Source organism: Macaca fascicularis, chromosome 1, assembly GCF_037993035.2.
Source record: "Macaca fascicularis isolate 582-1 chromosome 1, T2T-MFA8v1.1".
NCBI lineage: Eukaryota > Metazoa > Chordata > Mammalia > Primates > Cercopithecidae > Macaca > Macaca fascicularis.
Genome location: NC_088375.1, coordinates 4,122,229 through 4,136,124, shown reverse-complemented (window position 1 = coordinate 4,136,124; position 13,896 = coordinate 4,122,229). Strand labels below are relative to the sequence as shown.

The following is a 13,896-nucleotide window of genomic DNA, read 5'->3' as shown; positions in this document are numbered from 1 at the left end:
ATTGTCTTTCTCTTTATAGCTAAGAGTCTTAAAAAAGAGTTTGCTCTTTATTGAGCACTCCTTACTTCTTCAACATGCAATTTGTAATTTGACTTCTATCTCTCCATCCCATCCTGCTCAAACTGTTTTTCCTGAGGTTGTTTTCTCTTCCTTTCTTTTTCTTTTTCTTTTTTTTTTTTTTTTGAGGCGGAGTCTCGCTCTGTCGCCCAGGCTGGAGTGCAGTGGCCGGATCTCGGCTCACTGCAAGCTCCGCCTCCCGGGTTCCCGCCATTCTCCTGCCTCAGCCTCCCGAGTAGCTGGGACTACAGGCGCCGCCACCTCGCCTGCTAATTTTTGTATTTTTAGTAGAGACGGGGTTTCACCGTGTTAGCCAGGATGGTCTCGATCTCCTTACTTCGTGATCCGCCCACCTCGGCCTCCCAAAGTGCTGGGATTACAAGCGTGAGCCACCTCGCCCGGCCTCTTCCTTTATTTTTCATACCATCTCCCCTCCCCTCCCCTCCCCTCTCCTCGACAGAGTCTCACTGTTGCCCAGGCTGGAGTGCAGTGGCGCAATCTCAGCTCACCATAGCCTCTGCTTCCTGGGTTCAAGTGATTCTCCTGCCTTAGCCTCCCAGGTAGCTGGAATTACAGGCACGCACCACCATGCCCTGTTAATTTTTGTATTTTTAGTAGAGATGGGGTTTCAGCATGTTGGCCAGGCCGGTCTTGAACTCCGGACCTCAAATGATCCACCTACCTCAGCCTCCCAAAGTGCTGGGATTACAGGCATGAGCCACCGCACCCAGCGTCTTTTGTTTTCATCCAACATCTCTGACTCTTTTCTCAGCCTCTGTTTTGAGACAATTATCTTTTTATCTGGACTATTAATGTCCGCAAGAGTTTCATCTCCATCCTTCTTTTCATTTACACCCTTTCTGGGAAATCTCTTCCATACCTAAATCTGGATCTCAACCTGGAAAACATTTTTAAAGTCTATATAAAAAGAGCGCTTCTTAGTTCAAAGGTAAAATTTTAGGAAAATTAAATTGAAAACGTATAAGAAAATAACAGTAATGGAAACTAGATTTGAAAATGGAAATGACAGGCTGGGCACAGTGGCTCATGCCTGTAATCCCAGCACTTTGGGAGGCCGAGGCAGGCAAATCATTTGAGGTCAGGAGTTTGAGACCAGCCTGGCCAACATGGTGAAACCCCGTCTCTACTAAAAATACCAAAATTAGCCAGGCATGGTGGCGTGCGCCTGTAATCCCAGCTACTTGGGAGGCTGAGGCAGGAGAATTGCTTGAACCTAGGAAGCAGATGTTGCAGTGAGCCAAGATTGCACCATTCCACTCCAGCCTGGGCAATTGAGTGAGACTCCATCTCAAAAAAAAAAAAAAAGAAAATGGAAATGATGTTAGAACTATGAGATACAACCAAATTAAGACTCCTTAAGTGCCTGTATAAAGAAAAATGAAAGCATAAAAAAATGAACAGAACATCCAACTCAAAAACGCTAGGGAAAAAAGGTAAACTGAAAGAAAGCAGAAAGGAGAAATTCATGAAGATAAAAACAGAATTAATGGGATTGGGAAACAGTGCAACAGTAGGAACCAATAAATGAAAGTTTGTTTTTTTGCAAAAGGTTAATAGAAAGATAAATCACTAGCAGTATCTTATTTGGGAAAGTAGAAATAGAAGATAACTTGGGAGACAGAATCATTAAAACATAGGAAAAATTTCACATCTAATGAGAGTCGTTTGTACAACTCTATACAAGCGAATTTGAACACCTGGCTGAAACAGTCAACTTTCTAGTAAAATACAATTTGCCGGAAGCAGTCCTAGTCATATGTATATAGATTGGAAGACTTAATATTGTTATGACGGCAATACTCCCCAAATTGATTAATAGATTCATTGCAATCTCTATCAAAATCCTGGTTGCCCTTTTTTTTTTTTTTTAAGAAATTGACAGTTAATTCTAAAATTCATATAGAAATGCAAGGGGCCTAGAATAGCCAAAATAATCTTGAAAAAGGATAACAAAGTTGGACTCCCATTTCCCAATCTCAAAATTTACTGAAAAGCTACAGTAATTAAGACTGTGATACTGGTATAATAATGTAAGTTTAGACACATACATCAGTGGAATAGAATTGAGAGTCTGGAAATAAACCCTTACACTTATGGTCAGTTGATCTTCAATAAAGATGGCAAGACAATTCAATAGAAAACAAGAATAGTCTTTACAACAAATGGTGCCAGGATGACTAAATATCCACATGCAAATGAATGAAGTTGAACCCTACCACACACCATATATGAAAATTAACTCAAAATGAATAAAAGGGCTGGGTGCAGTGGCTCATGCCTGTAATTCCAGCACTTTGGGAGGCCAAGGTGGGTGGATCACCTGAGGTCAGGAGTTCAAGACTGGCCTGGCGAACATGGCGAAACCCCATCTCTACTAAACATACAAAAATTAGCCAGGCCTGGTGGCACACACCTGTAATCCCAGCTACTTGGGAGGCTGAGGCAGGAGAATCGCTGGAACCCGGGAGGCGGGGGTTGCAGTGAGCCGAGATTGCACCACTGCACTCCAGTCTGGGCAACAGAGCGAGACTGTGTCTCAAAAAAAGTAGAAAAAAAAAAAAAAGATCTCAATGAAGAGCTAAAATTGTAAGACCCTTAGAAGAAAACATTGGTGTGAATGTTTGTGACCTTGGATTAGGCAGTAGTTTCTTAGCTATGATACCTCAAACAAGCAACCCAAGACAAAAATAGATAAATTGAATTTCACCAAAATTAAAAACTTCTGTGCTTCAAAGGACACTGTCAAGAAGATAAAGAGACAAGCCACAAAGTGGGAGAAAACATTTGCAAATCATCTATCTGATAAGGGGTCTAGTACCTGTAATATATAAAAAATTGACAACAATAAAAAGACAAATAACCCAATTAAAATGTGGACAAAGTATTTGAATAGACATTTCTCTAAGGAAGATTATTTAATGGCCAAAAAACACATGAAAATATGCTAAGCATCATTAGTCATCAGGGAAATGCAAATCAAAATTGTAATACTACTTTAGATCTACTAGAATGGCTGTAATTTTAAAAATGAAAGATAGCAATTGTTGGTGGAAATATAAAATGGTGCAGCCACTTTAGAAAACAGTTTAGTAGTTCCTGAGAAAGTTAAATGTAGAGTTACCATATGACCCAGCAAATTCATTCCTAGGCTTATACTGAAGAGAAATGAAAAAATATGTCCACACAAAAACTTGTGGATGAATGATCATAGTAGCATTATTTATAACAGCCAACAACTCACATGTCAGTCAGGTGATGAATGGATAAACGAAACATGATATATTCATAAAATAGACTATTATTCAGCTATAAAAAGGAATGAAGTACTAATACGTGTTACAACGCGGATGAATCTAGAAAACATCATGCTGAGCGAAAGAAGCTGAACACAGAAGGCCACATGTGTATGACATTTATATGAAATGTCTAGAGCAGGCAAATCTGTAGACATACAGATCAGTGGTTGTGAGGAGGTAAGGGGAGGGAGGGATGGACATAACTGCTACCAGGTATGGGGATTCTTTACGGGGTGATTAAAATGTTCTAGGATTAGATGGTGGTGATGGTAGCTCAACCTTGTGAATATACTAAAAACCACTGGATTATACACTTAAAAATCAATTGATGAAAAGAGCAAAACAAACAAACTGATCTCATAAAGATAGAAAATCTAAACACACTAATTTACATAGAATCATTAGGCAAGTTTTCAGAGTTCTCTCACCAAAAGGCTTCAATCCAGATAGTTTCATAGGATAATTCTTATCAAAGAAGAACATTTTAGCTCTAGTGCTACTTCATCTCTTTCAGAGAATAGGAAAAGAAGGAAAACTTCCAAATTCTTTTTCCAAAGTAAGTATAATGTTGATACCAAAAACCTAACAAATATTGCATTAAAAAAACTTACAAAACAATCTTATGAATATCTGTACACAAATTGTAAATAAAATATTAGCAACAAAATTCAGTGGCACATGTAAGCAAATGGAGGTTTATTCCAGAAATGTAAAAATAGTTCTGTGTTGGGAAGTTTATTAATGTAATTTATCATAGAAACAGATCTGTGAAGAAAAATCATAGGATCAGATAGAGATCTATAGAAGCATTTGACAGAATTCACACATTCATAATTTTAAAGACTCAATAAAGTAGAAATTAAGCACATGCTTTCTTAGCATAAAATACGTGTGTTTCAGCCCAAAATCTAGTTTCTTACTTAATAAAGAAGGCACAAACAGCATTTTCATTAATGTCAGGAATAAGATAACGATGTCCGCATTTGCTGTTATTATTTAGTATTGACTAGAAGTATTAACCAATATAATTAGACAGGTGATAACAGACACATAAGTATTTGACATTAAATGGTATAAAAGATAGAAGAAAGAACTATCTTTATTCACAGATATATGATTAAATATGTGTGGAATGGAAAAATTACAAAGAAAAATATTTGCTAAAGTATGGTAGGGAATAAAATTAATACATAGAAATAAAGAGTGTTCAACTATACAAACAATGCCCAGTTGGATGATATAATGGAAAATAAGACTCATTTACAGTAGCAACAAAAAAGCTAAAATTTATAGACAAAAATATAACAAAAATATGCTACATTCAGATAACCTGAAATATATAAAAATAGATGAACAAATAGACATACTATGTTTTTGGATAAGAAGACTCGAAATTATAAAGATGCCAAATAATCCTAAATTAACTCATTAAGTTAACACAATCTCAATTAAAATATTATCAGATCTTTTCTGGAGCTAGATAAGTGAATTTTGATTTTCTTTTTTTTTTTTTTTTTTTTTTTTTTTGAGACGGAGTCTTGCTCTGTCACCCAGGCTGGAGTGCAGTGGCCAGATCTCGGCTCACTGCAAGCTCCGCCTCCTGGGTTCACGCCATTCTCCTGTCTCAGCCTCCCGAGTAGCTGGGACTACAGGTGCCCGCCACCTCGGCCGGCTAGTTTTTTGTATTTTTTAGTAGAGACGGGGTTTCACCGTGTTAGCCAGGATGGTCTCGATCTCCTGACCTCATGATCCACCCGTCTCGGCCTCCCAAAGTGCTGGGATTACAGGCTTGAGCCACCGCGCCCGGCGAATTTTGATTTTCATATGAAAAATAAGTTAGCAAGAATAGGCAAGAAAACTCTGATAAAGAGTAAGGCGGTGAGTTTAGCTTTATTTGATATTAAAACATATTACAAATCCTCTATTGTTAAAACAGTATGGCATAATGGATCAATGAGATAGAATAGAAAATCCAGAAATTGTTCCAAGTGCATATGGAAAGTTAATATAGGATATAAATGGCATCTCTGATGTGTGGGAAAAACATAGATTTAACTGGATAGCTATTTGGAAAAATATAAAATTGGATCTATACTTCATGCTGTATAGTAAGATAAAGTTTGTGTGCAACAAGTATCTAGGTTTAAAACAAAACCTTGTTAAGTATTTAAAAATATGAATGAATTCCATTATAAACTTGGAGTAGGAAAAATAAAAGCCAGATGTAAAAAGATTTTAAAATTTAATAAAATTTTACGTAATAAAATTTTATGCCAAAAAAAGAATTATAAAATCAAGAGATTTTATAATATCTTGAGAAAAATCTTACATTGTAAATGGCTAATAATCCTGATATTGTGTAAAAGTGGTAACTCTTTAAAAAAATTTGATTAACCAGAAATTTCCATTCCTTGACCACAGAGAAAAAAGGAATCTAGTATGCTATTATTTTGAAATTTAATCTTTTCAGTGTACCCCCTTATTTACTGCATTATTCACAATAGCCAATATAGGGAATTAACGTAAGTGTCCAAACAAATGAAGGGATAAGGAAAATGTGATATGTATACACAGTGAAATATTATCCAGTATTTTAAAAACATTTTATTTTGAAATAATTTTAGAGTTATATAAATGCAAAAAAATAGTACCCAGGATGGGCAACATAATGAAACCTTGTCTCTACAAAAAAAAAAAAAAAAAAAGCCAAGCATGGTGGCTCATGCCTGTGGTTCCAGCTACTCAGGAGGTTGAGGTGGTTGGATTGCTTAAACCCAGGAGTTCGAGGCTGCAGTGAGCTATGATGGCATCACTGCACTCCAGCCTGGGCAACAGAGTGAGGCCCTGCCTCTAAAAAAAAAAAAAAAAAAAATTGTTCAAGAGAGTTTCTGTGTATCCCTCCCCCCATTCACATCTTACATAACTACACTACAATGATCAAAACCAAGAAATTAACCTTGGTTCAGTACCATCAACTGAACTAGGGACGTGCTAGAGTTTCACCAGTTTTTCCACGAATTCCGTCCTCTCTCCCAGGATCCATGCAGAACCCTGTCCTGCACTGTCGTCTTGTCTCTTTAGCCCTCCAATCTGTGACAGTTCCTCTTTCAAGACCTTGATACTTTTGAAAAATCCTGCTGAATTCTTTTTTAGAATGTCCCTCGGTTTGGGTTTGCCAGATATTTTCCTGTGATTAGATTGAGGCAGTATATTTTTGGCGAGAACACTACACGCAAGTGAGTTTGTGCCCTTCTCTGAGCATCATGTCAGAATCCATGATGTTGCTATGCTTTAGTACTGATGACGTTCACCTTAATTGCTTGCTTAAGATAGTGTCTGCCAGGTTTCCCCACAGCAAAGTTATGCATTTTCCTTTTGTATTTGGTAAATATCTTGGAAGAGATACTTCGAGATTGTGCAAATATTGCTTCCCCCCCCGGACTCTGGCCCACAAGTAGCATCTGTCGGTCGATCTCGCCTGAGACTGTTTTTACTGCGGTTTTTGCCAAGCGGCGTTTCGGTGTCATTTTTAACAAGGAAATTCCAGGACAGTGGGCTTGTTCTTGTTTTGTTTGGGCAGTTGGCAGCCATTGGGCAATGTGGAATTTAGAATTACTTAGGCCTTTCCCAACACAGAAAAATGCTGTAGTCTATTAATTCAGTAAACATTTATGAAACCCTTGTTATGACCAAGGCCTCTTGGAGAAATATGCAGACAGCACAAGGTCTGGTCTGCACCTGAGTGTTTTTCTCTGCCACTACTTTTCACCTTGAATCACACTCGCCATCAAGATTTGTTAGAAGATGTTACCGCAAAAAGTGCTGAGAGACACGCCCAGGAGTCAGAGGATGGGACCAGTTTCCAGTTTTGCCCCAGACTAGCTATGTTACTAGCAGGGCGAGTCAGATAGCGTCTCAAAGTTCTAGTCTCCTTATTTTTAAAATGGGGAATATAACATAGATTGACATTAGAATTAAATGAGTGAATATATATGAAAGTACTGTTTAATTGAAAGGCATTTTTCAACTATAAAGTGTTCTACAAATTCATTAATTATCGGCTGGGCACGGCGGCTCACACCTGTAATCCCAGCACTTTGGGAGGCTGGGGCGGGAGGATTGATTGAGCCCAGGAGTTCAAGACCAGCCTAGCCAACATAGTGAGGCCCTGTGTATAAAAAACAAACACACAAACATGAATTATTCAGCAAATACCTGATTTCCTATTAAGTGTGAGCTTTTTCTAGGTGTTAGAATATAACAATGAAAGACAAGGCCTCCGCCCTCAAGGAACTTATATTTTAGAGGAGAAAGATGGATCATGGACAAGTAAGCAAGTAATAAATATAATTTCAAATAGTAATAAATGCTACACTGTAAATAAAACGGGATGATGTAACAAAATGTACTATAAAGAAAATAAAGGAGGATAATACATTAGAGAATTGGGGTGTGATTAGGTGGGATGGAATAGTTTAAATGTTCTGGTCAGGGAAAGTGTCTCTGGAAGTAATTTTTGAGGTAAGAACTTTAAGATTAGAAGGAGTCGGCTGTGTGAACTAGGGGAAAGCAAATATAAAGGGCCTTTGAAGGGGAAAGGGTCAGGATGCTGGAGTAAAGCAAAGAGGATAGTGTACCTGTGAGGGCGCTAGAGAGCGGTGGAAGATCACGCCAAAAAGCTTGGCAGGGTCAAATGATGTGGAGCCTTACGTGCCGTGAAAAAGAAGTTTCTCAGTGCAGTTTATCAGGAAGAAGTTGACCAGGAAGCTGTTGAAGGGTTTTAAGCAGGCATTACATGTTATGATTTTCATTTTAAAAAGATTGTTCTGGCTGCTGTGAGAATGGATTGAGATGGCCGGCAAGAGCAGAAGCAGAATGACAGCCTGTGGTCTACTGCAGAGGTCCAGGCAAGAGGGAATGGTGGCCAGGCAAGCTTGGTGGCAGTGAGTTGTAAGATGTTATTGTTATGGGCTAAATTTTGTCCCCTCCAAATTCATGTTTTAGAGTCTTAACCTCCAGTATACCTCAGAATGTAACCTTAGTTGGAGATAAGGTCTTTAAAGAGATGATTAAGTTAAAAAGCCCAAACCAAAGGGAGGTGATTAAGTTAAGACGAGGCCATTAGGGTGGGCCCTAATCCAATCTGACTTGTGTCCTTATAAGAAGAGGAAGTTTGGACACCCAGAGAGACACTGGGATGCTCACGCACAGAGGGGTGACCAGGTGAGGGCACAGGGAGAAAAAGTGGCCCCTATAAATTCAGGAAGGCCTCAGAAGCAGCCAACCTGCTGACCCCTTGATCTGGGACCTCTGGCCTCCGGAACCAAGAAAATCAATTTCTGTGGTTTAAGTCACACAGTCTATGGTAATTTGTTATGGCAGCCCTAGCAAACTGATAGAACTATGAAAATGGTGGTTATGGTGGTGATTTTTTCATTGTATTTATCACTACCTAAAATTCGCTTAGATTTCTTTATGTTTATTCTTTCACTCCCTTGATTGTAAGTTCCATTACAGCAGGGATTTTGTCTAATTCACAGTAATCACAGCGCCGAGGGGAGTGCCTGCGCCATGGCAGATGAAAAGTGACTGTGTGGTTAAATTATTTCTCAGTCACTCTGTGTAATATCCAGTATTTTGTAGCGCTTTTGTTTTTAATGACATACAGAAGATCCAGAGTTTATTAGGGGGCTACAAACTCTAGCACATAGGACTATATAAGAAATAACACCACGGCAAGTTAGAACCAGGTGTTCAGGAAGCATGTTTTAGCAGTGGAGAAATGATCTCTTGATTAGAGGGACCTTGGATAAAAGAGGCCTTTTTTGAACAGAATAGCTCTGCTGAATAAAGAGATTTGGTCACTATTTTACCTTCATTTCATGGCTTTTCCAAAATAAGGTTCATGTGTGAAAAATGCCCTCCGTAAGGGCGAGGTCTTTATTTTGTTCTCTGCTGTTCTGTAAATGATACCAGCACATCACAGGCTTCAAATATTTGTTAAATGAATGAAAACCATTTTCAAACCCTGCTTTGTCCTTAGACATTTTTGGATTGCTTTAAATGTTCTCTTATCCTTAGCATAATGTTAGCTATTTAATAGAGCAGGTAAAATGTTTTGCCTATTTTTTTTGTCTCTTATAATTGTGTGAAATGTTCTGAATCTGGTCTTCACTTTGGTGTTTTTGACCTTAGGCTGCCCTTAAACGGAAGTCACAGCCTAGCTCAATGGCACTGGCTCCCCCTTGTGTCAGGAACGTGATACTACACCCACTAAATGCCAGCCTGCCAAGAACCAAGCTTCCCCGGGTCAAGCATTTTAAGTGGTCCAAATGCTATACATAATTAAATGATGACACCATGATTGGGCCACCTTATTGGGGATCATTTGTTCTGAAATAGTCTTACTCCTAGCCCCTACTATATATATAGTAGAGGTACAGAAAAACATTTTTTATACTTGTAACCATAAAGGCTTTTGGAGTTAGTTTGTACTTCTTATCAATGTAAGACATCTACTTTGACAAAAGAAATCGAATGTTGACCGAGTGTGGTGGCTCACACCTGCGATACCAGCACTTTGGGAGGCCAAGGCGGGCAGATCACTTGAGGTCAGGAGTTTGAGATCAACCTGGCCAGCATGGTGAAACCCTGTCACTACTAAAAACACAAAAAATTAGCTGCGCGTGGTGGTAGGCACTTGTAATGCCAACTACTTGGGAGGCTGAGGCAGGAGAATTGCTTGAACCCGGGAAGCAGAGGTTGCAGTGAGCCGAAATTGCTCAACTGCACTCCAGCCTGGGCGACAGAGCGAGACTCTGTCTCGAAGAAGAAGAAAAAACAGAAAGAAAGAAAGAAAAAGAAATCAAATGTCTCAGCATATTTTAAATACTTTATATGGAACAGTTGATTTTCATTTTCTTTCAAAAGCCTACCAAAATTGAGGAGTTAGCATTTTTTTAATCCCATGAAATCAATTTAAAAGGAAGAAACTTATTTTTCAAAGGGACAAAATTTTTTTTTCAAGAGTAGTATTTGATTTCTATTTTGTGTACATGGTAGAAAACTGAGTGAGTTGCTCCTGGCCACTCTCGCTGTTGAGGAGATGAACCTGTACAGGGACGGCCCCAGGAAGGCCTCTTGAGCTGTCTGAATGGAGTGAATTTGACTCTCACTGTCAGTGGTGTGCTGGAGCCAGACTGTGCCGACTTATCCCAGCTCACAAGAGCTAATGGCTACATTTCAGGAATTCTGCAAACTAATGTTTAAAGCTACTTTATATTAAAAATAAATTATATAGACTTAATTCAATTATATTAAAAAATAACGGTGCTTTCTTCAGCAGCACTTATCTAAGATCAGAACAACATTGAGAAGATGAGCATGGCACCTGCACAGGCTGACACACAAATTTATGAAGCATCCCATATTTTTTCAGGTTATTCTGTATAAAATGCAAAATAAATGCTTTTATTAACAATGACAAAAAGAAAGGTAATAAATACTCACAATTTACCACTTCTTAATTACTTTACTATATTTTACTCATATTTATGCTTTGAGGTTATTTGTGTCTAGTGTGTGTATGGTGGATGTACCATATAATAATGGTATGCTATTGTGCATTTCTTTCAGACTCCACCTTTAGTGATTTCATGTTTGTAATTGGCAGCTTGAAATCCATCTTGGCACAATGGAAATAAAACCGCAATGGAAATAAAAAAGGCTCCAAATCAGGGCTTTTTGCCAATGAGGAGCCAGTGATAACCAGCCCATTGCTGTATGCAAAATGAGTTTGTATCTTTTTTCTCTACTCCAGAAACTTAACAAAAGAAGGAATTATTAAACTTTAAAAAGCTATTTTAATTTTATTTTACTACATTGGTTTCAGTTTTTTATTTTATTATTTATTTATTTATTTTTATTTTGTTTTTTTGAGATGGAGTCTTGCTCTGTCACCCAGACTGGAGTGCAGTGGCACCATCTCAGCTCACTGCAAGCTCCGCCTCCTGGGTTCAAGCGATTCTCCTGCCTCAGCCTCCTGAGTAGGTGGGATTACAGGCACCTGCCACCACGCCTGGCTGTGTGTGTGTGTGTGTGTGTGTGTGTGTGTGTGTGTTTAATAGAGATGGGTTTCACCATGTTGGTCAGGCTGCTCTTGAACTCCTGACCTCAAGCAATCCACCCGCCTCAGCACCCCCACAACAAAGTGCTGGGATTACAGGCATGAGCCACCATGCCCGGCTTGGTTTCAGTTTTTTAAATAGTTGTCTGAAAAGATAACTTTAATAATTTTAAATTCTTTACTAATTTTAATAATGTTAAAAATAGTTTTAAAAGGTTTCTTTAATTTAATTTAATTTATTTATGTTGAGATAGAGTCTTGTTTTGTCAACCAGGCTACGGTGTGATGGCACCATCATAGAGCTCACTGCAGCTTCAACCTCACCTGCTCAAGTGATGCTCCCGTCTCAGCCTCCAGAGTAGCTGGAACTACAGCCACACACCACCATGCCTGGCTAATTTTAATTTTTTTTTGTAGAAACGGGGGCTCACTGTATTGCCCAGGGTGGTCTTGAACTCCTGGACACAGGTGGTCCTCCCGCCTCAGCCTTCCACAGTGCTGGGATCACAGGTGCGAGCCACCTTGCCTTGTCCCTGGTCAAGGGTCGTGACTGCAAGTCGTCCAGGTTCTTGGCATTTTGAACAAAGAATTGGACAAAATGCCCAGCAAAGCAAAGAAAGTATGAAGCAACAAAAGAACAAATGCAGGGATTCATTGAAAATGAAAGTACACTCCACAGTGTGGGAGCGGGCCAGAGCAGCAGCTCTGGGGTCCAGATGCAAAATCTTCTTGGGTCCAAATACCCGCTAGAAGTTTCCCATCGGCCACTTCATGTTCACCTCATGTAAATGAAGTGGTAGCCCACAGTTAGTCTGAATGGTTGCAGAAAGCAGTCAACCAGAGGCTGAAGTGAAGTTACAAAGGTCACACTCCTGTGCAAACAGGAGTTGGTTTTCACAGCCAATCAGAGGCTAGGGTACAAAGTTACACCTCTATGCAAACAAAGACTTGGCAGGCAATCAGTCTGATTGGTTGTGGACAGCAACCATTCAGAGGCTGGAGTGAACAAAGATGCAAAGAAAGACTCAACCTGCAATCAGTCTGGCTTGTTGCAGACAGCCAATTTCCCATCTGCCTACCAGAAAAGGTAGTGAGTTTGCAAAGGGAGCAGCCTCTGGTCCTTTTGTTACTTAGGCTGGAAAGTTAGGGTTTTCCTTTCAATTTAGTTCTAGGAAGTCAGTGTGAAACAGCCTTAGGTTCCCTGCCTCCAGACCCTATTCCCCTGCCTCAGCCTGGCCTAAAAGCTTTACTTTAATCTTTAATCAATTCTCTTCATTCAAAGTCTCATTTAGTAGAAAAAGGTTAACCAACCTTAATATTGTATATAATTTTATCAGTTATTTTATCTTTTTGTTTCATTTTCTAGTTCCTGTCTAATGTCTTGTTTTCTTTTTTCTTTTTTCTTTTTTTTGTTTGAGACGGAGTCTCGCTCTGTCGCCCAGGCTGGAGTGCAGTGGCGCGATCTCGGCTCACTGCAAACTCCGCCTCCCGGGTTCACTCCATTCTCCTGCCTCAGCCTCCCGAGTAGCTGGGACTACAGGCACGCACCACCATGCCTGGCTAATTTTTTGTATTTTTAGTAGAGACGGGGTTTCACCATGTTAGCCACGATGGTCTCGATCTCCTGACCTTGTGATCCGCCTGCCTCGGCCTCCCAAAGTGCTGGGATTACAGGCGTGAGCCACCGCGCCCGGCCTTGTTTTCTTATTTCTAAACTTCTTTCTTTGATTTTCATCATTAAGCTATGAAGTTTTTTTTTCCTATCTCCTGTAACTTTCTTTTCACCGATTTCAGTGTTTTCACATTTTTCTCTTCAGCTGTCTCCCTTTGCAGACCTTGATCCTCTTTCTCAAAATTAATGGCCTGATCTTTTCCCGACCTGTGCTCTCCTTCTCATCTTCTCTTTTACTCTCAGCTCACCTTTAGGATCCTCACTACTCCTGAGGCCGAACTGTTAGCAATACGGTTTCCTCCATTGTGGCCAGGATCCCAGCTCCATCCTGATACCATCTGGACATATACGGGGCCCACCTGGCCCCTTCTGCTGTTTTCCCATGTCCTTGGCACCAGAATTACGACGAGAGAATAGTGCATAGGATCATTCGGTCATTTGTGCCTCTAGCCCCATGTTTCAGGACGTGGGAGGACAAGAGAAGCTCTAAGTCGTTTTTGCTTCTGCTATAATTTCTTTTTATTCTCATCTCAAGGAATTTGGAAGGCCTTTTGAAATAAATGCATCTCATTCCATTATCATTTGAGGAAAGAAACATTTGAGAAGAAAGGGCGATTAATATTTAAACACCACCTCCCTTCCCCTACCTCATTTGCCCTTATATTTTTTTCTTCTCACTTACTCTCTTATATTGCCTTTACTGGGCAACTACATCAACGAATCGC

At 39.6% G+C, this 13,896-nt stretch overlaps 1 protein-coding gene and 1 non-coding gene across 2 annotated transcripts in view; both read left to right on the top strand.

The window, feature by feature from the left end:
• Positions 1–13,896, top strand: part of DRC8 (dynein regulatory complex subunit 8) — a 168,542-nt gene that overhangs the window by 70,598 nt on the left and 84,048 nt on the right.
• Positions 10,705–10,808, top strand: LOC123570948 (U6 spliceosomal RNA). The gene has a single exon (XR_006695175.1). It is a non-coding gene; the product is annotated as a U6 spliceosomal RNA (small nuclear RNA).